At 37.8% G+C, this 26,370-nt stretch overlaps 1 pseudogene across 1 annotated transcript; it reads right to left on the bottom strand.

Moving 5' to 3' along the window:
* Positions 1 to 4,126: 4,126 nt before the first annotated feature.
* LOC309852132 (eukaryotic translation initiation factor 1 pseudogene) lies at positions 4,127 to 4,466 on the bottom strand (annotated as a pseudogene). Its single transcript has one exon. The product of its transcript is annotated as a eukaryotic translation initiation factor 1 pseudogene (transcript).
* Between the last annotated feature and the right edge of the window lie 21,904 nt (positions 4,467 to 26,370).

Below are 26,370 nucleotides of genomic sequence, written 5' to 3'. Positions count from 1 at the left end.
GTTGCCATTGCTAAGATAAGAAGCCCAGTATTGCTAGGGATACCAGGGAATCCTGAAAAGAAATACCGACTTCCTTTGCATCTTCTACAGTGTCTATTGGGATATCTTCTTGTGTCCAGAGTGGCTAGTCCCTTGAGCTGAGGTTCAGAAATCTCTTTCCTGCTGTACTGTGTTCTGATTGCTTTAGAATGGTTGAACCTCTGCCTCTGTACCCCCCATGCATAGGCCTGGCGTCATAACTAAAATCTGCACATCAGAGCATTGTTACTGTTCATTTCTTCTGCACCCTCCAGTTCATAAACATGTAAGAGCTACCATCAATGTTGTGGCGAATCTTGATCCTATTCTTGTTCTTCTCACTGCCATTAGTGGAGATAATTATCTTACTTCTGTAGTTCTCCAAAGAGAACCATAGGATGACAACTTTCTTGGCATTATATTCACTTAGGAGTGACTCATTCCAGAATGTTCTTCAGCATGACATTTCCTTATATTCATTTAAGTCATCAGTTCTCCCAGGGCATCTAGATGGTTGCGGCAGGAGAGGGTAGAGGGTCTACATCCTTCTTGATAGCGGCACTCTCAAATTGTCCTTATCCTCAACCCCCCAGCTGAGCGCAGGACCCAGTACTCTGGTCTCAACTCTTCCCAGGCATGTGGTAATATTCATCGGAGAAGCCTTGTTTCCTTAGCTGGGTATCTGTATCTTGATTAAAAAATCTGAGTCATTCAGAAAGACTTACTGGTAAACCAGATAAGAGTTTGTATCCTTCCTTTTTCTTGATTTCCACATGACACCACCTCAAACCCCACCTCTTAGCAACCTTCAAGCTTTGCATATCAGTAATTTTTCTTGCTGTAGGAAGGAAAAAAGTGCTACCTCACCACATAGCACAGAGACCCACATATGCATTAGTTTATATTTAAGGACACAGATGTAAACCTCAAGAAGTCTGTGGTCTCACGGGGAGTGTGAAAGCTGAATAAATGTTTATACAATATTGTGATACCGTATAGAAATATGGGCTGTAACGAAACCATACTTTGAAGACCTGTGGAACTAATACTCCCTAAAACAGTTACAGCAGAACACAACCTTTAATGGATTACCTTTTATCTGTGCTGGACCAATCCAAATAGATTGTTTAGAAAAGCACAGAGCATGGAGTCAGGAAGTTTTTAGTCTTTCAGATTGGATCTGGAAATAATCTCCCCCCTTCCTATATTTGCAGGTGCTTCTAAATTGAAATTATTCCACCTCCACAAAGATGAAAGCCATCACACGTCTTCCTGTCTCAGCAACTTTTGCTGGGAAGTTGCCCAGACCTGAATAATATCAGATCCTGTATTTTCCTTTATAAGAAAAAAAAAATTATATGACTCAATAAAAACCTTCCCTGAAGAACAGAATTATAGTATTTCAGTGACATTCTGTTATTGTGCTGTTTTCTAAATGAGTTGATTAAAATTCAAGGGATCCTAAGTTCTGCATTACCCCTTCCCCCCACATTGCTCTCCTGTGTTTACTGCCCAATTTGTTGAGTTCCTAACCAAAAATGTTTTTTTTTCTTCTGTAGGAATCCTTTGAATGGAGAGGATGAAGTGAGCCAGTTATAAATGACTCTAAATGTTAAAACTCTTAAGGATTTTTTTTTTTAGCATTCAAAATCAATGTTCAAATTTCCCAATACATTTCAAAAATAAAACAGGATCTATTTCCGTGGTTCAATATTTTTATTCTAAAAAATATTAAACTCAGAAGAGAGAGAGAGAGGTAGAAAAGGAGATTATCGGTTATCAATTGATTATCAATTATTCTCACTTTGTAGGTGAGAAGGTCACGGCGTAAAGTTAGTGATTTTCGCAGTGTCACCAAACTCCTGCTGGAGTTACATCAATTTGAACCAACTTATCTTTCCAAGCCTGTTCTCTTTAAGAATCACTAAAGTGGCCATTACTATATCTAGATACTATTCTAAGCACTTGACAAATGCTGTCACAATCCTATGAAGCGGTACAGTCATAATCCCCAGTTGCGGATGTTGAGAATCAAGGACAGAGTATCTCTATATAGCAGAGCTAGGGTTCAGACCTATGTGGTCTGAAGGGAGCAGCCAGGCTCTCACCGTCTGTGTTGTACTGTCTTCTCATTGTGCTGGAGGTTATTAATCATACCTATGCACTAGAATCATATGGGATAGTTTAAAAATCTCTGATTTCTATTCAGATCCATGAAGTGGGAGTCTATGGGGGTTAGACCAGGGGGTGGGTGTATTTTCAAAGCTTTGCAGTTGATTCCATGTGCAGCCAGGTGTGAGGACCTCTGTGCATCAGAAAGTTTCAGGAGAGTACAGGGGACAAGAGCACGAACTGTATATAATCCAATGATCCTGGGTTCAATTCTTAATCTTTTCATCTAGTAGAATTGTAATGATGAGGAAGTTACCTTGCTTGCAGTGTCTTGGTTTTCTCATCTATCAATTGGGAATAATAATATATCATATATACTTGATGGGTTTGCTGTGGGGTTAGTATTTATGAGTTTAATCGCATTTACTGGCATGTAATAAACATTTAATAGATATTAACTAAGAAGAGCTTTGTGCATCCTTTCGGGAATTGAATAGATCTGGAGAGGGTTTGGGCTGCAGTCATTTGACAGGATATGGGTAAGATAATGCTGGTTGATGATCTGGCTCCTGCTTATTCTCTATTTTATAGTATTTCGTTTCATGGTGTTCAGGATGTCCAAAGTCATTCCTGTAGTGATTTAGGAGGTCCTTGAATGTTGATTCATTAACTCTGATTCACATGTTGTAATTACCATTTTTATTTTATGTAACTTTTATTAAAATGTCTATAAAATTTGAGTGTAATTATTGTGCAACAAATACTGGTTAAACAGTGGACATGCTATTCAATTAAATGTTCATATTGTCTTTGTGAATTAGCTACATGCCTTTCAGATTTACTAGGTAGGAAATTGAGAAACAATAGCTAATATGTTTTACAATATCAGGTCCTGTGTACGCCCTGCCCTGTCTTGTTCTGTTCTCAACCACCATAACACATTTCGGTTTTTCTTCCAACAGTGTCTTAGTTCTGTAACTGATGTCTGGATTAGTCAACAATTGCCACTGTAATGCTGTCTAACAAAAAATAGCACAAAACAAGACTCAGTGTCCTCTAAAAAGCATTGTTTTGTTTTTGTTTTCTCATTCATGCAGCTGCAACTTGGCAGTGGCTTGTTGGAAATGGCTGGATTTGCTTGTTTGGCTCCAGGCCTAGGACAGGTTCATGTGAGTTTTGTGCGTCCCTCATTCTTCTGGGACTCTGGGTCACTTAGGACATGTTTTTCTATGATCACAGCAGAAATGAAAGTGGGGCAAGCAAAAAAAAAAAAAAAACATTACTTGTAAAGCTTGGATCCAAGTTGGCCCACTGTCACTTCCACTCACCATATTGATCAAGCATTGGTGAGGAAGAACGCATTCTCTGCCTCTCGTAGGAGGAACTGCACAGTCAAATCGAGAGGAACAGAGAGGCAGGGAGCGGTAAAGAATCACAATCAATGATCAGTAATCCCTTTCAGTTAGTAAGTGGCACAGCTAATAGCTGAAACTGAAATCTCAATACAGAATGGAGTGTCTTTTGTGAAATCTTTCATTGAGAAATTAGGACTGATAATATTGAAAGGCTGAGGAAAATGACCAAATGAATCCTCTGAGGCTCTCTTCCACTCCCTTTATCTGTTAAAGTTAGGATTAATAGTTTTATTAGTTTTAATTAATTTATAGGATCCCTCAAATTTGAATGTTTACCAGTTGGTAATTCATGGGATTACCTATCTATACAAGGTCAGAGGTGTGGTGTACACGTTAGTCAGAAGCAAGCATTCGTGCACATACTATAGTAATGGTAGGCTATTTCTCCTTCTCTATCTCAGTCTTTTTTGGCTCCTTTTAGCGGATTGCGTGAGGGAGTTAGGCTAGTCCAACTTAAAAGCAGACCCCGAATGGTTACATTATATCAGCTGTGAGGTTTTTAAACTTGTGACAAGAGACCTAAAGGAAATTCTACTCATTGCAAGGATATCCTCACTTAAGCTTCAGTGGGCCGGAAGCACTTAAAACCCACGAACCTTCAGCTGGTCATCATCCTTAGCCAGTCCAGTCTCTCTGAGGAAATGGCACATGTTCTTGCGCTGGTCACCCTATAGCTGAATTACTTCTCTATATTCTGGATGATCAATTACAGTACCACTGCAGGCAAATTTCTTAAATGCCTTCACTAGTTTCTTTTTATCATAATCATCATCGATCCCTTGGACAGTGGTAAGGGTCTTCCTGTCATTTCTCTGTTGAATTCTTATATGGATATAATGCTCAGTGCTAGCAGGAAGCAGATCATCACCCTTACTTGCATCAGCAAAGGGTCGAAAAGTGGAGGTTCTGGGTAGCAGACATCCGGACAGAGCATAGGATTTCTTTTCCTCCATGGAAAAGATGGAATGTAGCTGCAGGAGGAGGCAGGGAGCAGAGGAAGGGGTATGGGGGGGTGGGGCCTGAGTCTCAGGAAGGGAGGGATTTCAAGGGGGAAGCTCTTTTGAGGTCTCCATGGTTGCAGCTGCACACTGACTGGGGCCTCTCCTCTTTTAAACTTTATACCCACTTAAGCTCTACTTGCATTTTGGAAGTCAACTTTGTATTTTTCAGTACATGAATGAAGGTAGTTCTAATTTGCTTTCTATAGTGTGTCAGTGGAGATACAGCTCTTCTCCATTTTTGTATATATCCCAATGCATTTGTATATGTGATGGAAACTTTTTTATACGAGAAAAACAAACAGGTTAGCTCTAAATGAGTGGTCAAAAATTCGATTTTTTAAAAAAAATTGTGAAAAAGGGTATCATACATCTATATATATATGTATACACATGTATATTTATAGAGAGAGAGAGAAAAAGAGGGAGGGAGGGAGGGAACTGGCACTCTCCTTTTCTAGGTTTGGTTGGAATATGAATTTGGGAAACATTGCACCTTAAGACCTGAATTTATTGTTTCCATTTAATCGAGAAACAGTTCTTTGGTAAGTTGCTTTACCCCTGATTTTGCATGTGTGTCATTGTTAAAATTTGAGGGGATAGGGGCACCTAGGTGGCTCGGTGGGTTAAAGCCTCTGCCTTCGGCTCAGATCATGATCCCAGGGTCCTGGGATTGAGCCCCACAGGGGCTCTCTGCTCAGTGGGGAGCCTGTTTCTACCTTCTCTCTGCTTCTCTGCCTACCATGTGATCTCTGTCTGTCAAATAAATAAATGAAATCTTTAAAAAAAATTTTGAGGGTATAGGAGAGAAAGAAAGGGGGTTTTCTAATATATTTAATTCCTACAAAAAACCTCAGCATGAATGGAAAAGGCCTGGGAAATTTTCATTTTCTCTTAAAGCCAGGATATATTAACTATATTGGACCACAAAGGGCTACACCCTGATATGAAATTCATTTTCCCTAGTGATCCTATTTCCTTAAATATAGCTTGTTCTGTATTTATATGTTGGATTAAAAGCCAAACCTATCTGAAGCTCTCTAGGTTTGCAAATCAGTAACAGAGAAGAGCAGGAATGGTGTTTTTAGATTCCACAAAAGAATCAATCATTTCAGTAATAAATGTCAAAGTCTCTCATCTTTAATTCCTGTAAGAGAAGACACATTTGAGGCTTGAGTTTACCAGATAATCAGATAGAGTGTATTTTTATGTGCGGCTGACTCGTTTAGTCCTTATTAGAAACTCACGACTTTATTCTAAAGGATCAGTTATAAAGAAGATGCTTTTAAAGAGAAAAGCCACGGTTGACCCATAAAAGACTTGGAACAAAACGTTCATGTTGGCATTGTTCCTTTTTTTTGAGATGGAAAAACAGGTGTGCCTGGGAGGCTCAGTTGATTAAGCATCTTGCTGCTTATCCAATACAATCATGCCTTCCTCATCTATTAGCTGAAATAGTTCTCATAGTCCCCCCTGTTCAGTGGTTTGAATAACTGAGTTATATCTTGTACAGGAAATCAAGGTAGATGTTTAATTTTTTTAAATTTGCTAGTGTTTGTATATGCCAAAGATCTACCAATACCTCATTATCATCATCATCATCTCAAGGATTTAAACACAGTTAATATGTTTAAACACAGTTAATATGTTTAAATCCACCAATTATTGTTGATCTCAGTGATTAAATGTCTCAACTCAGACCAGTGGGAGCTTTTAGTTAACTCTGAATCCTTTTAACGCCACCAAAATGGTATTAGGAATGTTCCCTGCTTGTCATTTGCATGAGGAGATGTTCCGCATTTATCTTCTACATGTGCTGTGTTAGACGTCATATTACACATCCACAGGTGCCTTGGTGGCAGATAATAGTTGGAGACAAAAATCTGGGTACATGGTTGCTTATTGCCACTACGTCAGTCATTGTTTAGAAGACTTTTCAGTGGACAGAACTGGGATATGGGAAAATGGTTTATGAATTTATATTGATGTACTTCAAATTCTGGGTTTCAGAGTTGTCACGTAACCTCTTCTATCTTCCCTCAATAGTTCTTTTTCTCTGTGTTGAAAGCGAGTTCTTTAAGATGCAAAAAAAAATCAACCATTTTCTTTTTCTTTTCCTTTTTTTTAAGAATCAGCCATTTTCTTTATCCCACTTTTGTCACACAAAAATACTAGAGCCACCAACGACAATATGACTGACAAGTTTAAATGTGTTTCACATTTGTTTTTACCTTAGGACATATACCACTCAGGATATACCTCATTAGGGATATATAGTCAATTTACAGTGTTTCACAGCCACTTAGAGTTGTTCCTCCTTTCCTGTTACCACATCAGCCTGATGCACAGTTAGCTCATTTGTTTCATTTTGCTTCTGTTTCTTGGGACTTTTCAAAAGTTATTTCTGTTTTAAAATTATGTAAAATATACCAGGCTCCAAAGAAGGCCAATCTAGTGACATACATATTGAGAGAAGTTTAGTCTGCGTAACTGTCCTAGTTACCATATTGCCTCCTTCCCTTTAATAGGTAAAACATTTGCTTTAAGTTATCTTTTATTAAGCTGTTTCATGTTGTTACATGCAGACATTTATCTACCATTCTCCTCTTTATACACATGCATACACACACACTTGTTATCAGAAATGGGAGAATATTATATGCACTTACCTCTATCTCACTTTTTCAGTAACCTTAAATGTTGAGTGCCATTCCATTTTAATATCCACAGAGATACCTCATTCCATTTTTCCAGCTGCATTTTTCTCACAGCTATGAGCTGCATTGCATGAATATTGCATAGCATATTCAGTGGGCCCCCCTTTGGTGGGCAATTGTGCTTTCGTTACTTTGTTACTAAAATTACTGGTTCAGTAAATAGCTTTCCTTAATTTTGCTCATGTAATTTTTGTATGTGTTGCCAATTTTACTCCATAAGAGTAGTAACATTTGTATTCCCACTAGCAATATCTGAGAGTTTTTTTCCGTACAGCTTTGCCAACAGAGTCAATTGTCAAGCTTTTGATTTTTTGCCAATTTGATAAGTGAGAAATGCTAACTCAGTGAGGTATTAATTTGCATCTGTCTTATTATAAGTGAGGTTGAGCATCCTTAAAATGTTTAAGTTCCATTTGCATTTTTCTGTGAAGTTCATTTCATATTTCTAGCACATTTTATCTAACTTAGCTGATATTTTTCCTTTTTATTTTTAAAAGCCTTTAAAACATGATAAATATTAACTTTATTTATAATTTAAAGTACAAATATTTTCTGCAGATTGTCATTTTGTTTACTTTGCCTTTGATGTTTCTGCCATGCAATTTATTATTTACTTTTATACAATTAAATGTCAATAGCTGTTTTCTTTTGGCTTCTGTTTTGAATCATAGTTAGGAAAGTTTTATCACTCCATGGTTACAGAGAAATTCGTCCATGTATGAGACTGATCTTATGAATAATTGACCATTTATTTTACATCTGTCAACTTTAATGGGAAGGGCATAAAGAGAATATTATGTCTAGATCTCATTCCTGGCTACACCACCAAACTAGTTCTGTGAGTATGAATATACTACTAAAAGAAATGGAGACTTGAATAGCTTTTTCAAAATTGGGCTATTAACTATCATAGGGATTATTATCAGGATTGAGAATATTAAATTCCATACATATCTTCCTTATCATAACAGTTTCTTTAAATTTTCTTTTGATTCTGAAATTCCTTTGTGTATGAATTTTTGATATAAGAGAAATTATTTGGGCTTGGCCCCTCCGAAAGTAAAATTATTTCTTGGCTCAAAATCTGTTAACACTTAATAATCATAGCTTATGGGGCACCAGAGTGGCTCAGTTGTTAAGTGTCGGCCTTTAGCTCAAGTCATGGTCCTAGGATCGAGCCCCACATCAGGCTCCTTGTTCAGCAGGAAGCCTGCTTCTCCCTCTCCCTTTATCCCACTCTCCTGCTTGTGTTCCTGCTCTCACTATCTCTCTCTCTGTCAAATAAATAAATAAAATATTAAAAAAAATAATTATGGCTTACGCATTTATATCTATTAAATTTCCCTTTCTCAGTTCCTCAGTAACAAAGAAGACTATCATTTTTGGAAGGAATGAATGAGTTTCAAGTAAAGATTAAACCAGGCATTTTGTTTCAGTATCTCAGAACCCTGCTCACATTCTCAAATTTATTTTATAATGTTCTTTATAATAATTTGACAATGCTCCTTAGAGCCTAATCCTCATCAGTTTCTTCCCGTGAGCCTTATGTGCTGGGCATTCAGGACTCCTTGATGTCCTTGGAAATCTTTCTCACCTTTAGACATTGATTTACTCCAAAGCTTCCTGGAGTGCTCGTATGTCCCAGGAACTCTTCTAAATCTAAGGAGTTCACCACTGCTGCCATCATACTTGACTCTTGATGCTCCTTTGTTGAAATGTGCAACATTCTCCCTCCTTCGTAGAACACTACTCAGTAATTTATAGAGAGCATCTGGCTGTTACCTCTCTTCAGTCTATAACATCTACAGTGTTTCATTGAATAAAGCCCTTTTTAAACATTAGGAATTTTTTATACTATTTATTGAAGTGTAACATAGTGCAAAAAAAAGTACATAAATCAAAAATATTGAGCCAAATGAACCTTCATGGAGTTAACAAATCTGTGTAACCAACCCAAGATCAAGTCATACACCATTACTAACACCTGAGAATCTCCCTTCATGCTCATTCCAGATGAATATACCTCCCAAAGGTATCCTATCCACTAACCTGAATTAAAACACCATAGAATGTTTTTGCCTCTCTCCACCCCTTTTTTCTGAAATTTATACGAAAGGAGTTTTATAACATGCTCTTTTGTTCCTGGATTTTCCAGGAACTTACAATGGATTAATATCTGATTCTGGTTTTTGACTCATAGATGTTGCTGGATGAACATTCTTGTACATTCCTTTTGTTGAATATATGAATAGACTTTTGTTTGGTATATAGCTAATAGTGGAACCAATGGGTTATTGTGTGTATGTTTGTGTGTATGTATTCATTTTTAGAGGATAGTACCAAACAGTTTTCTAGAGTAGTTATACAAATTAATAATCTATGTACAACAGCAGTATTACAGTTGTAGCCATAATTCTAGTTGTTTCATATCCTTGTTAGCACTTGTTTCTTTTTTATCCTTTCCTTTTCCTTTCCTATTTCCTTTCCCTTTTTCTTTCTTTCTCTCTCTCTCTTTCATTTTTACAGCTCAGGTATGTCATTGTGGTTGGTACACCTTTCTTACATGTTTATGGCCATATTGGGCATTTGGCTTTATGCATTAATTCTACCAAATGTTCAAAGAACAATACTGATTCTTCTTGGGGCACCTGGGTGGTTCAGTTAGTTGAGCATCTGACTCTTGGTTTTGGCTCAGGTCATGATCCCAGGGTTGTGAAATCAAGCGCCATATTGGGCTCCACACTTATTGCAGAATCTGCTTGAGATTCGTTTCTCCTCAGCTCTTCCTCTCTCTCTCTCTCTCTCAAATAAATAAATAAATAAAATCTTTTTAAAGATTTTCCAAAAAATCTCAAATAAATAAAATCTTTAAAAAATCATTATAAGAATACTGATTCTTCTTAAACTCTTTCAAAAAACAGAAGAAAAAGGAACATTTTCAAATTCATTTTATGAGGCCAGCATCACCATAATACCACAACCAAACAAAGACACTATAAGAAAAACATATTATAGGCCAATATCCTTGATAAATATGCATGCAAAAATCCTCAATAAAATACTAGCAAACTGAATTCAACAATGTAGTAAAAGGATCCTACCTCATGATTATGTGAAACTTATCTCTGTGACGCAAGGATAGTTCAACATATGAGAAACAATCAGTGTGACACACCACATCAACAAACTAAAACAAATGAGCAGAACCTACATGATTATCCCGATAGAGGCATGATGGGCATTTGATGATGTTGCACATCTATTCATGGCTAAAAGTCTCGGCAAAATAGGTAAAAAAAAAAAGAACTTACCTCAACACAATAAAGGCCATTGAAAAGTTCACTGCTAGTATTATGATCAGTGGGGAAAAGTTAAAACAAAATTTTTAAGATTTATAGAAGGGAAGGATGCCCATTCTTACCACTTCTCTTCAACGTAGTACTGGAAGTTTTAGGCAGAGGAATTAATCAAGAAAATGAGAATAACAAGCATCCAAAATAGAAAGGGAAAAGTAAAGCTATCTGTGTAGATGCCATGATCATGGGTGTAGAAAACCCTAGAGACTCCCAACAGAAAAGCTATTAGAATTGTTAAATTCAGTAACGTTGCCAGATACAAAATCAACATTAAAAAGTTGGTTGCATTTCTACATACAAATAATGATTTATCCAAAAAGGAAGTTAATAAAAACAATCTCATTCACAATAGGAACACAAATAAAATATTGAAGAATAAACTTTACCCAAAGAGATGAAAGGCTTGTATGCTGAAAATTACAACATATTGATAGAAGAAATTAAAGAAGGCACAGATCAATGGAAAGACATCCCCTATTCATGGATTAGAGCAACTGCTATCATTAAAATGTCCATACTGCTTAAAGCAGCTTGCCTTTTACTTTCTTCATTGTGTCAGTCTTTTCCATTTAAATATTCTGTATTCTTTCTTGAAACTACATTGTCTCTTCACATGTAAATTTATAAACCGTCTGGAATTGATGTTGTGTATAGTGTGAGGATTTCTAAAAGAACGGAATTTATATAAAAATGAAAATTTTGTAATTGCACAGTTTCCTACGTATATTTAACTCTTTCACTTCAACGCCTGCCAGTTCTCCCACTTGGGCCCCAGATGTAGGAGATAGTCATGAGTCTTGGAATTTATCCACACATGAGCGATGTAGCACACACTTATGATAGCATGAATGGCTTCTGCTGTTTTCAGACTCAAAAACTGCTAGGTAATCATTGTTCTTAGAGTTATCAGAATAATGATAAGGAGTATTTGCTATGTGTTTGCATGTGCCAGGCAATGATCCAGACAATTCATGGATTCTACACCATTTAATTGTTACAACAATTCTGTTGTTACATTTTCCCGTTTTGCAGATGAGGCGTTGAGTGAATAAGTGGTTTTCACTGGTTACCCATCTGGTAAGCGTGACAACTGGGATATGATTACATGATATAAACTGAGGCCACCACATTTCTGTGCCACTAACTACTATGCAGTATTGCTTTTCACCGCAGATTGTATTGGGCCTTCCCTGTAAAGGACTGATGCTATGCACTGTTAATGAGAGTATTAGCAGCCTCCCTTCCTCCTACACATGGTAAACTCAAAGGATACTTTGTTTCTTCTCAATCAGTTCTTCCTTTCAAGACTTCTGTTAAATAGTGGTAATCAAGTTATTCTTGGATCAGCTAATTACCCTTATTTATACAGTACATTTTAAAACACAGAACTTTCTTTTGAGAATGTATTGACCAGTATATGTTTACTCTTGCCTGTGATGCACGGTGGAGTCAGATTCCCACCATATGAAACCCAGTCTTTGCTCTAATTTTCAAACCGATAAACACCTTGACAATATTCTGCGGAGAAAAAATGGTCTTACAAGATATAATGCAACCTTACTTTTTCATGCCAAACTTCAAAAAGCCTTTAATACATACCATTTAAGAAATAATCTTTGTGTTAACTAATATTTCAAGAATTCACTCAAATATCACGTGTTTTTTTTTTACCCCTACTTTTGCTGCCCCTGTAGTAAAGTTCCCTGTTTCCTGTAGTAATTTATGCTCTCATTATGTAAGACTTAAAGAGGGCTGTAGAACTTAACACATTGGATTATAGCTACTTCATTTGCCTATTCTCAAAGTCTGATTATGGAAGACCAGAGTTGCCACTAGGGTGTATAGAGCCCCAGGAAAATATTTTTGAGGGGTTCCTGTTTATACAAACAATTTGCTTTAAAAATACATTATAAATCTAATGGGCCCATGTAAGTTATAGTGATTATTGATATATACTTAGAATTATGGGCAGAGCAGAGGTAGTTTGCTTATTGTCCCACCAGGGTTTGTGAAAATTCTTCCAGTCTCTAGACACCCTCTCTCCCTATTCTAGTTAAAGAACCAACTCTTCTTATTTTTCACTGTCTGATATGTTTTCTGTGGCTAATTTGTATCTCTCACCACTACAAAAAGTTAGTAAAGCTGTTATTTCTTACAATGCCATGGCTCTTTGGGACCAGTTAATATAGAAACAATATAGATCTTCTTGCCTCAGCAGTTTCCTGATACAATTTGTTTCATGCTGACTACATTATTGTTCATGACATTGCATCATCCTTCACGCTTCCTGTGAAAACTGGCTTCCAGTGACTTTTTCAGAGATTGGTACTGTGCTTTGTTGATGATGAACTCAAAGACAAATCTTATTCAGGCTACAAGGAAAATGTGAAGGATGGTTTGTTTTTGTGCGTGTGTATGTGTGACGTGAATCTGATCCTTTATAAACATAGAACAACACATGTTCCAAACAAGTATTCTCAAAATCTTAGGCTGTATTCATAGTGTTTCTAGACTATCTCTTTCAATATGATGACACTCCTGCCTTCCACACGGTACCACCTACAAAGGTTGGATAGTCTAGAAGCCTCTGGATGGAATAAGAGCAGTTCCATTTGCATAAGAAATTCCCATTCTTCTCCTGGCGCAGCTCAAGAATGACCTAGGAGAGCACAGATTCACCACATTGATCTGAGGCAAGAGAGCATCAGAAGAGCCCCTTGGCAATATGGGGCAGGAATCTGGAAAATCCTCAGAAGAGATAGGCATGACCATCCTGAAGGAATGACTGACCTAGGACATGGAGCTTTCAGAGGGACAGGAGATACTATCCTGGGGTTTGCAGCAGAAGGTAGGGTAGGAGATAGCCAATAGGAAAAGGATGGCTTGCATCATCCTCATTGACCTCAGGCTATAAACTGGAGGTACAACAGAAACCAGAATGTGGATATGCAAGAGCCAGTGACAAGCATCCACCTCAGTAGGATGGCACTATCAGCCCCAGGTAATCTCAACATCTGGAGAGGGACTTACACATTTTCAGGAAGTACTATGGAGGGGTGCCTAGGTGGCTCAGTTGGTTATGTGTAGGACTGTTGATTTCCGCCCAGGTCATCATCTCAGGGTTGAGAGATGAGCCCTGTGTTGGGCTCTGTGTTGGGTGCGCAGCCTGCTTGGGATTTTTTCTCTCCCTCTCCCTTTCCCCCTCCCCACCCTGCACTGAGAGAGACAGACATGTGCTCTGTCTGTCTCTCTCAAAAAAAAAAAAAAAAATATTTTTTTTAAAAAGGGAAGCCACTATGGACACTGGTATATTGGCACTGAAAGTATCAGTACAAAATGAGGTCCATAGATGCCTTGAGGCATGGATCGAGGCAGCCCAGGCTTCCCCTGGTCTCAGAGTAGTACTGGTGACAAGAATAGATAAAAATCTATGTTCACATCTTAAATCTACAATTCACTTAATACATGAATGAGGGCAAATTCTCTCTCTGTAAAATAAAATTCTGTTTCTAGTTTGAATGGTTCTCCTGACAATCAGAAATCAAAATGGAAACAATTGAGATGGTTTATTTGGTCAGTACCTGTGACTGTACCATGGTTTGCTTGTTTGTTTTTTTGCAGTCATCTCTCCTATCCTACTGCCAGCCGAGTATATGTGCATTTTTTCATGAGACCCAGATGTGAAATGGACTATTTCTCTGGTTATCTTAATTGTTCTTTTTTTTTTTTTTTAAGATTTTATTTATTTATTTGAGAGAGAGACAGTGAGAGAGAGCATGAGCGAGGAGAAGGTCAGAGGGAGAAGCAGACTCCCTATGGAGCTGGGAGCCCGATGTGGGACTCGATCCCGGGATTCCAGGATCATGACATGAGCCGAAGGCAGTCGTCCAACCAACTGAGCCACCCAGGCGCCTCTATCTTAACTGTTCTAAGGGTAGATACCTAATCCACTCTGGGCTAATATTGTAAGACTTTGAACATTCTCCTAATAATACTTGGTTTAGGGCAGAACCCCTGAGGACTCTTCTTTTTTTTTTTTTTTTTAATATTTTATTTATTTATTTAACATAGAGTGAGCACTCAGCAGGCAGATGGACAGGCAGAGGGAGAGGGAGAAGAAGACTCCTTGCTGAGCTGAGGCCCCTATGCAGGGCTCATCCCAGGACCCTGGGACAGTGAGCTGAGATGAAGGCAGATGCTTAACTGACTGAGCTACCCAGGTGCTCCGCATGAGGACTCTTCTTAAGGATGTCTCACTTTTGTAGAGTTGGGGTTTGGAAAATCCTTTTTTATCTGGCAGCAAGACTGAGGAGATGCAGCCCTCAAGGTACTGGCAATCTTTCCCCTCAGCCCCTTAAAGAAATCAATAAGCATTATTGCCGTAAAGAAGGCAATAAGCAAAATAACAACTAGGAGAGAGAAAGAGAGTCATGTGGAATTTTATCCCTAATTGTCTCAAAACTTAATCCTGTTTACTAGTTATTATTCAATACATTTCCTCTTGTCATTTAAGCTGGTTCAAATGAGATTTTTTTGTGCAAATAAAATACATGCCCTAATGTATAGAATAAGTAGCATGATGCCTATTTAGGTAAACTTCCAAAAATTGGTTATAATTATTCATAGTAGTTGTCTGCTGAGTATACTAATAATAGTTCTGGTAGGCATATATTTATCTATGCCTGATTATAACTGTCTGTCTGGCTGCCTTCTTCTTACTCACCCTTCCTCACATGTACTCTCAAGTGAAATTTTGACATCCATCATCTGATGCCCAAACCCAGAACTCAGTGTTCAAGAGAATAGAAACTTAGCACAAAATCATTTAAAGTGATTTAGATTTTGAGAAACAAGAATGATGACCAAGATTTTCCAAATATTTCAGGTTTTGGCTGCTTCAGATTTCCCTAGATAGTTATTTCATAGTGAAATTGTGCCTTGTATCTCAGCATGACAGGGACCAGTGGAATACTAATTTGTATTTATACAGACCTGAACATGATGCGGTTGAAAAACTTTGTCAACTTTATATGGGGTAGTTTAAAAAAATTCTATGACAACAAGGCTTGCCAGTATTTCTATATTTATTAACTAGGTTATTAAGTGAAATTGAATTTTTAAAGGTATAATTATATTAGCAAACCCCTAATAAAACAACTAACTTCAAATAGTAATTCTGGGTTATACACTTTTTACAACTGTGAAGAAACACTTTCATTTTTTTTTCCCCCTTTTGCCTTGGGAGATCTTTTGCAGGGCTTTCTATGCAGAAACTAATTGTTTCTATGGAGAAATAAATAATAAATTCTGTGATTCCTGCATATTTAGGAAAATGCAGAAAAATGTCAGACTTCTTCTTTTTTAATATAGCTTGCCTTTTCTATCAGTGAAAATATATTTTGTCCTTAAATGCAACCATTATTTGTTTAAATCAGCTGTAAGTCTAAAATTATGTAAACTTTTGATATATTGTCTGTAATTTATCAGCATTTAGGTGAATTGAATCTCCAAATTGTCAGGGGTTTTGTAATTAATCCTGATTGTAAGAGATGAAATTCATCATTACATGACTGAATCTTTCATTCATTTTCTCTTCAATTGATCATCAAGTAGCTAAATGAAACTGCTTTCTCCTCCCCAACATTCCTACATCATTACCTGCTTACTCATTCCACTTGGCATGGAACAACTGGAACATGATATATTTTAAGGCTTTCAGAAAATCTAACAAGCTATCTTCTAAAAAAATAATATTTAAAAATTTCTTTAGAGCCAGAACTTAAGCTGTAGGGGACCATACATTAGCCCTATGTCATTAAGCCTCAGGGGTATTTATCGGGTCTGTTTTGTTTTTGTTTTTGTTTTTTTTGTTTTGTTTTGTTTTGTTTTTCTTGCTACAGGCTGCAGAGACTCTAATTGTTTGCCTCTTAGTCAACGGTTCTTGTGATTCTATTTCTTTAGAAACTGGCTCTGAGGAAAAATATGGTATCCATAGCTTCCTCCTTTTTTGACTGCCCCTTAAGACAAACCTAAAGACTCCTCTGGTGAAGAAAAGGGAAGCTGGGGAATAAGCCCAAGAAATAATAGCAACAAAACCAATAGGGAATTATAGTGCTTCCAACATCTCATAAAACTCTGTATTATCATGAATCTTACATCCAGAGGCCTTTCTGAGATAGTAGCTTTATGTGCAGATAGATTTCTTCTAGCCAGTTTTATTCACCTAAGGATGAGACCCATAAATTGGTCCTGTTCCTTTGGACTTTTTTAGAAAAGACCACAGTTGTTCTAGTCTCTATAATAATCCCCCTACCAAGCCATGGACAGTGTAGACACCCTCCCTCTGTGTGCGCTTTCCAGGTATAGTCTTTATCCCAGGAAATTAACCCAGAAGCTTCAATGGATGCTAAGGCTTTAACACTTCATCCTAACACAGGGAAACTTTTATCTTTATATGAAAGTGAGATTCCCTAACGTCTGAACATTAAGGAAGTGAGTGAATGGAAATTTCAGAAACAATGCTAAGGATAGAGAGAGGGCTCTGTAGAAGCATATGAGACTTTACATTTCCATGACCTGGCGGATCCTTATTAAGCCATTTATGTTGTTCTTAAAATCCTTGGAATCTTTTTAAAATGTAGATACTGGTTTCATTGATCTGGAGTAGGAACTGAGACCGCCTTTCCAATAAGATCCCAGTTACTGCAAATACTGCGGTCTTGAGACCACAATGGAGGAACAAGGGTCCAGAGAACATGGGTTAATAGGAAAGATCAACGAACCCAGAGTGCGCAGTGGGTGATGTGAGAGCCAGCATGGTTACCTTCTCTGTGTTTAAAGTAAATATTCCTTTCTGCTTCTCACAGGACTGGGAAGTCTTTTTGGAATGACTGATGTATTATCCCTTGCTGAATATTATTTAGTGGGTGGGATAACCTCTTATCAAGATGCTATGGAGAATATTCATTTAATTGGATGAGGAAAAAAGTCCTCCTCCTGTACTATTTTTAGAAAAATAATGTGACTGCTAATGGTTTAAAAGTTTTGAACTAACTTTAAAAATGGATCTAAGCAATTTAATAACCTAAAACAAAGTTTTTTTCTTAAATTAGCAAACATTGATTTTGCCACATAGACCTAAACTGAAGCAAAATGAGACTGTGTTGTTTTGCTTTCCTTTATTTTAGTAAGTGTGAATATTGATGTCCCTTACTGCCAAAATAGTAATGTATGTGTTTATGGAGTGCTGCTCTGTCCACAAAGGGTATTTATTGTTTAAGAGCTGGTACGTGCCTTCATATTTCTTTTATAAAAATTTGAAAAATTCTTAACTCTGAAAACCGTCTATACTCAAAAGATTTCCATAAAAGAGTAACACCTATATCACATGTGTATAAAAATGAAGTGCCCTAGATACCTAGTTTAAGGTCTCTAGGACCCTCATTTTTTTTAAAAAAGATTTTATTTATTTATTTGACAGAGAGAGATCACAAGTAGACGGAGAGAGAGGCAGGCAGAGAGAGAGAGAGAGGGAAGCAGGCTCCCTGCTGAGCAGAGAGCCCGATATGGGACTCGATCCCAGGACCCTGAGATCGTGACCTGAGCCGAAGGCAGTGGCTTAACCCACTGAGCCACCCAGGCGCCCTCTAGGACCCTCATTTTAATAGAGTTCATGACCTCTAAATATTTATATGTATGTTAGTTTGTTTTGGCTAAAAGAAGCAAATACTTAATTGACTTCTGGCCTCTTAAACTAGTTGTTCCAAAATAAATTTGGAAAAAATAATGTTTTGTATTACAAAATTTAAAGATACTAAAAGAGAGAATTTGCAGTTATTTTGGTGAAAATAATATGGGTATACACTAAACCTGTTCCCAGTGAATATCAATCACTGTTGTCCCCTACAGCCAAGTATCGGTCTCCACTTTACATTTGTCAATATTTAACTACTCAATTAATAGTGTTTGATATTTGTCCATACAGTAATCAATACCTATTTAATGTTTAAAGGAGCAAAAGATTCTTTTGCTTCTCAACTATTCCCACCTCCCATGTAGTTGTTGGCCTTTAATTACGTTTTCCGTAATTATTGTTAATTTTTAAATTTAAGCTCATGATTTTTAAATCCTTGAATTTTCCAAAGCTCTTGTCCTGTTTGCAATTTTACCACACTTATCTTTATTGTATTGGAGCAGGATATAGAAGGATCCTGGTATTCATCAAGACAAAGTTTTTTGTTGACCATCGTCTGTAAAATACTGATTAAACGTAGTAATATTGATGATGAACATTGTCATCAAGATGGCCAGTGACACCAAAGGAGTGCTGAATTTATGTTAGATATGTTTGTTTTCAGTATAAATGAGATGTTGAATATATAAAGAAAAGAGGATTGATTTTTACATGTCTTTAATACCATTTGTGTAAATTCACAAATTGCCCACTTACATAAATGCACACATACATGCACACACACATACAAATGTGTCAAGTTGTCTAGATTTTAGAGGTACAAATTATGCTTGCTTTATTTTAAAGTAAAAGTGGCTAATTAAATGAAATCCTGTTGAGTGATTTTTAATCAGTTATTGTTCATAATTCAATTTCAGTCAATAACAGGATTTCAAACTAGGAAAAGCTTAGTGGACCAAATACGATACTAAGAATTATCACTAAATGTCCAAGGAGTAATGGTTACTTTTTATCTCTAAGTACTTCATATCATCAGTTACCAATGTTGATTCTCATACATTGTTTAAAATCAATGCCATAGAATTCCATTGACAATATCTGAGAACCCATGTAGAACAGTTGTCCTTTATTTCTCATAACTGGAAGAATAGATTGTGTTATACTGTAGGGACTGTACAGTGACTTGAAAGAAAAAAATAAAAGTCACCTAAAACCTCACCAGCTCAGCAGTAAGGCTGATGGCAACATTGTTTAAGTCCACTAGCTGTATGGTCGTCAGATCACACCTCTGTTTGGATTTAGTATTCCCATTCCTGTTGAGAGGATCGGGATAGCAAACTGGAGAACAATGGAGAGAATCTCAAAATGCTTGCCTGGAGATATAAATGGCCGTGAGCGACAATACTGTATTAACAATATTGGTTCCAATCTGTAAATCTTTTTTTTTTTTTTAAGATTTTATTTATTTATTTGACAGAGACACAGATAGAGAGGGAACACAAGCAGGGAGAGTGGGAGAGGGAGAAGCAGGCTTCCCGATGAACAAGGAGCCTGATGTGGGGCTGGATTCCCAGGACCCTGAGACCATGACCCGAGCTGAAGGCAGCTGCTTAATGATTGAGCCACCCAGGTACCCCAGTCTGCAAATCTTTAAAGTAATTGAGGTCCAAGAATCATGTATTTCTTTAGCAGCCTTGACATTTTGCTGGATCCCAGAACTAATATTCTATTATGCCTGTGGTACTCACTCAACAACTCCTTTTCCAATATTACCATATTATGGTGCCTTCCTCCACTGTTCCCCACCCCCCGCCATTTTTACCATTTCTGCTGAATAGCTTTCTGTAAGTTTTTCTTTATCTTGGCTAGCTCCTGACACTGTTGATCAGGAATCCTCAAAGAGGAATTTCCCACCACCATAGAATAACCTCCCAAGAATATTGGAGGAACTCTGCCAGATTTAGATCAGGCACCTTCCTTGTTGACTGGTACTCAGATCAATACGTATCATGTTTAGGAGGGTGTCTCAGTTGTTAAGCATTTGTCAAATGACTGAATGTAAGTACCCATCATTTATTTTTAAAGATTTTATTTATTTATTGACAGACAGAGATCACAACTAGGCAGAGAGGCAGGCAGAGAGAGAGAGAGTGGGAGGAGGGCAGCAGGCTCCATGCTGAGCAGAGAGCCCGATGTGGGGCTCGTTCCCAGGACCCCGGGATCATGACTTGAGCCAAAGGCAGAGGCTTTAACCCACTGAGCCATCCAGGTGCCCCCATTCTCTTATTCTTGAATGAAGAGGAGTTCCTTCCCGGATACTCCTTTATGTCCTCGATTTTGTTGCATCGTTGGTGTTCTCTTTTCTTTTTTGCTAAGCTTGATTGGATGCTTCTGGGCATTAGCTCATCTATCTCCACTCCTTCCAATGGGAATTCAAAGTTTCAATGAAAAATTAATTCTCCATGTCACCCTTATTATTGCAGAGCTCCAAATATGGACATGCAGAGTAGTCCACCGTCCTTTTGTTGGATATGTAAAAAGTGTTCAAAGGAAATGAGAGAATGCCCAAGAGGAAAGAAGAGTCCGTTGGGGTATGGTGACTGTTTGGTTGGGTTTTTAAAGATGTGTGTTATGCAAGAGGAATTAAACTTAAGAGTCTAAAAGTAGGGAATCAGGGTACCTGGGCGGCTCTGCCTTCGGCTCAGGTCATGATCTCAGGGTCCGGGGATTGAGCCTTGCATCAGGCTCTCTGCTCAGCAGGGAACCTGCTTCCCACTCTCTCTCTCTGCCTGCCTCTCTGCCTACTTGTGATCCATCAAATAAATAAATAAAATCTTTAAAAAAATAATTTGCCAGGAATCTCAGATAAGAGTAGATTTGACCAAAATGCTCACTAGCAACAGATTCTGCACAATATGAACAACTGTGTGGTTGTAATAGTGAAGCTGAAAGGAAATAAAGAAGAAATGATACTGCAATAAAAATCACCCCTATTGGAAAGAAAATTTTGAGAACTGGCACAAAGCACAAGTTGCAGATTAAGTACAAAATGACAGAGGGGAACCACTGGACAAATGTGGCATGATCTGAATATTATAACAAATACTGCAAGTGACTTTTCAAGAAAGTATACGAAAGCCAGGAGCTCAAAATAGCAGAGCATCTCCCTCCATAAGGAGGAGATGGAGGGGATAAACATGAGAGAGAAAACAAAGTGTTGCTCATCAGACACCACTGAAAGTTGTTAGGACAGTAACTCATTATCCTGAAAATTCATAATTAATAGGAATTTAACATCTATTCTACTTCGGTGACACATGTTTCTGGGTTACCAAATAAGTCTAGTGAATGACGAAAATTTTTCTATAGAGAAGAATTTGAGCTAATAAGTACAGAAGGAAATGCAGAATTAGAATGTAGAATTATAGAATTAGAAAAATCACAATTTTACAACCCTTAATTAAATACCATCAAGAGAGGGTGTGCTGGGTTGTGTTATATCAGCATGGTGAAGGCCGACAATTACGTTTAACTAGAATTCCCTTCTTTGTATGGGTATACATTAGAGTTGCGTCAAAAGAGGTTACATGTCCAAAATTTAGAAGGCAGTGTGAAGCCAAAACTATAAATTTGAGAGGGCCAGTGTGAGTAAACATGGAGACAGACTGATGCACGTTATCTAGCCAACCATATATATCCTCATTTTCCTTTGCTGTGCATTCGGCCCGTTTTCCCAAGGGCTGGCCTGGGGACCAACCGTGGCCCCAGTCTAACTGGAAGATGTTGAGCTGCAGATCCTAGAGGTGAATGCAGGAGAAGCATGGTCTCCCAGAGATTCCACCTAATCTCTCTTGAAGCCCCCTTTTCATCGGGCTTCGGGGGCTATGCACAGTTGCCCTCTCGAACCTTCCTGTTGCAGATTTTCAGGCGGATAAGTTACTGATTGTTTCTTTGGTCCTGACGCGTCCCTTCCAGACTTGTGCCTTTCCAGCTCCCCCATCATTTACCAAGCTCAATTTTTTTTTTTTCCTATCATTAGAGCCATAAATAGAAAGAATGGCTCAGTTTTTTGACTGAATTCTGATTGGGCCCAGGTGATAAAATCAGTGAAGGTAGAGGTGATTAGCGATCTTACATTGAAGGATCAGGCAGTCCGGCCTTGAATCCCTTGCTCATTTTTACATCAAGGAAAGTGAGACAATAAAATTTTACAAATCTTCTGTGGGGTGTGGTATGAGTCCACAGACTACCTAGTCAGGCCAAAGGAAAATAATGAGCCCAAGTCTAATCAAGCCCTTAGATTTGACTTCCTGTGTTCAGGAGATAACAGAAGCGTAAAGCAAGATCATGTGTGACTGCTACCACAAGAAGAAAATCAGCCAGTTCTAGAACATAGACGTTCTGTAAGGTAACTGCTGAATTATTTTCAGCAAGTCAATGTCCTAACCAAAGAATGGGGATGGAGAGTAAGAGAGCGAGAGGTTGGTGTAGACGAAAAAGAACCTAAAAAATATTTAAGACATAGAACAAGAAACGTGATGAGCAGTACATAGTTGGATCCTGATTCCAATAAGTTGATGGTAAAAAGATGTTTCTAGGTAGTCAGGGACATTTACGTGGACGAATAATATTTGATGATTACAAGAAGTCATGACTAACTGTGTTTTGCATAATAATGTCATGTGGTTAGGTAAGGAGATTCTATAGTGGCTTTGGATATATAATGAAATACTTCGGAACAGAATGCCATGACTTCCGGATTTCCTTTACTGTCTAAGCAAACACGGGAGCAGGGTACAGGAACAGTTATGGCATATGGGGATGGCTGTTGAAACTAGATGAAGGGTTCACAGGGATTTTGTTTTGCTCTTATTTTTTTTTTAACGTTTGTAATTTTTCTAATAAAAATTGTAGGGGCATTGTAAGAGATACGGAGTTGCCTGTCATTACATTTTTCTAAAGTGTTATGCATTTCAAATATAGTAACTCCTTATGCTGAAGAACTTGGACTCGGGAATCAATCGGAGTTTAAATCACAGCCCATCGCCTCAATTTCTGTCTCTTCTACAGTGCCTCTCTTACGAGCTGTAGGATCTTAAATGACTCCTTTCCCTAACAGTCTCAGTTGGATCAACTGTAAAATTCTGGATAATACCTACATCAAAGGGACATTTATAAATGACGTCGTACATGTCAGAGCACAGGGCCTGATTCATCATAAGCACTCAGTAAGTGTTATTATTCATACTAAACTTTTATAGTGTTTTATCGTTACTATTTTTACTATTTTGTCATTAGTATTTTTGTATATTGGGTGAATAATTGAAAGCCTGGACCTTGAAGATGTGCTCTGGAATGTGCAAAATTGCCTATAAAAAGGATGGAGTGATCTGAATTGTGAGATGGTAAGGGTTGTCAAGGCATGAATGCATTGCAGCCCTTTCCAGCTACTCTCCCCTCTTTCACTGCCTTCTGAGTCTTTGCATTTGGCTACTTGGTTTTTCTGCTTCTTCAGCGCCTGGCACACAGAATGACTTCCACTGCATAACTCAGCTGGGCTCGGTACAGTCTTACGTTAATCTGACCTTTGTGCCTTTGCTTCAGGACTTGCTTCCAATCAACCATCTCACATTTCACTCAGGGTTTCATTTAGTGCTTGCCACAACCCTCTTCTAGATTGCAGTCTTCAATAATTAAGTGCTGGGGAAAAAAATAAAAAAAAGGTTGTTGAGGTGGATGAGCATTTAGGTCCCTTCCAGCTAAATGTATGATCACGTCGTGTCCTCCAGACAATACCACTTCACCAGAGTGCTCTAGAGCAGACCAATCAAAGCAACTTTCATATCCAGATTTTCTGGAAATTAATTTTTAGTTTCCTAGAAACCTTTAATTTTAGTTGATTTAGAAATTTCCAATTTGGGGGTGCCTGGGTGGGCTCAGTGGGTTAAAGCCTCTGCCTTCAGCTCAGGTCATGATCTCAGGGTCCTGGGATCGAGCCCCGCATCGTGCTCTCTGCTCAGCAGGGAGCCTGCTTCCTCCTCTCTCTCTGTCTGCCTCTCTGCCTACTTGTGATCTCTGTCTGTCAAATAAATTAAAAAAATCTTAAAAAAAAAATTTCAATTTTCTGGAAAGCACATTTTTAGTATATGTGCTGCCAATGCGAGCACTGGAAAGCACATTTTTAAAAAGTTTAAAAAAGCAGATAGAATTATTTTCGATGTATTTCATTTATTTCACTACGTCTCTATTATCATTTCATTTTGTAATTAATCCCATGGGATGTTTCTTTTTTTCTTCTATACCAAATTTTTGTAAACTGTGTGTAATTATATACATTCACAGATACCTCCGTTTGGACTAGACATATTTCATATGCTCAATGACCACTTGTGTCCGGAGGCTAAGGTAATGGCTGTTACAGCTCTTGAGAGCAGTCTGTTAAGCCGTACTATTGAAACAATGTTTAATTTGTATATAAGTGAGCAAAATGTTATAATTAGAAATTAACACAGCCTTGTTATTTCATAGGGAAATACCAATCCTAAAATCATGTGCAGTTTGGAAATATATTTCCTTAGAGGCTTGATTTAGAATAGAAAATACAAAAATGGGGGCACCTGGGTGGCTCAGTGGGTTAAAGCCTCTGCCTTCAGCTCAGGTCATGGTCTCAGGGTCCTGGGATCGAGTTCCACATTGGGCTTTCTGCTCAGCAGGGAGCCTGCTTCCCTCTCCTCCTCTCTCTCTGCCTACTTGTGGTCTCTGTGTGTCAAATAAATAAATAAAATCTTTAAAAAAAAAGAAAATACAAAAATAAGTAAATAAAGGAAAAATCAGATAGTAGCAATCATTCATTTATTGAACAGTCACCGTACCAAGGACATGGTAGGCACATTCCATTTGGAACTTAAAGCAGTTTGCGTAGTGCAGTCGTGTTGTGTCCCTGTTTTATAGCTAAGGGAGCAGAAATGCAATGACATTTTGTAATTTCTGGAGAACATACCTGTGGCAAGATTTGGGCTCCCTGGAATTCTAAACTTATATCTGACTGGCTCTAATTCCCAGAGAACTTCTGTGACTGAACCAGGGGGAAAAAATTATATTGTTTAGACTAGGACATGGACAAGGGGAAGAAAAGGGTAGAAAAGGGTATTGCTGTAGATATAGAGCCAATGATGGTGATGATGCAGAAAGCAGAGGTTAGAAGATTAGGGACCACAGATTTTCTTGCATCACTTTGAGGTTCCCAGTCTGTCACAGAAGATTTTTTCACCTAAAAATTTTCTTGAGTCCATGCTTTTGTGTGGAGTGTCTGTAATTACGGAATTTACTCTATCTTAGTTAAATTTAGAATGGCTTAATGGATGGCTCTCTCTAAAGCCTATTACTGTATACCTAAGGTCATCACAATATTAATGGTTTCTTAAAAAGGAGTGTCTTAAGACTACTAATAAGCACCACGTGTGATGCATATTTTATGCCAGTCACTTAAAATTTATAATGTATGTTGCTAAAACATTTATTCAATATTGATAGCTCATTTTATGCCACTTCTAATGGGTATTACAAATATATTAAATGGCTAAAATGCATACACCCTTTCTATCAACATTCACTTAATGTTAATGCTTTCTAAAACATTCATGGAATAATAATAACCACTCACATTCAAAATTATTTATAATCCACCGGCAGTAAGTTGCTGATTCACCAACGGCAACATGTTAATACATTAAAATTACTGTACAACAAATGCAAAGATAAGACGGCAGTCTGCCCCATAAATTAAAACGATGACCTCAGATCTGATAGGATTTCTGTCCTACAGTACCCATTTGGTAAGCTGGGCACCAGTTATCCCGGAAGAGTGTATACTGGCGTGTATTTGAATCCTTGGCTTTTCTTCTTGCCTGTCCTTTTGATGACCACATAAGTGCCACAAAAACAAATGGACTGACCAACCGGTTTTCCCCCCAAATAATACATGCTTGCATGAATAATTACAAAGATGAAATAAATGATTTGGAAGTATTTAGTAAGTTATTCAAAAACGTTGTGGGAAGA

This window comes from Mustela nivalis, assembly GCF_964662115.1.
Source record: "Mustela nivalis genome assembly, chromosome: 17".
NCBI classification, from domain to species: domain Eukaryota; kingdom Metazoa; phylum Chordata; class Mammalia; order Carnivora; family Mustelidae; genus Mustela; species Mustela nivalis.
Note: the sequence above shows the minus strand (reverse complement) of the source record. Positions and strands in the feature narration are given on the sequence as shown.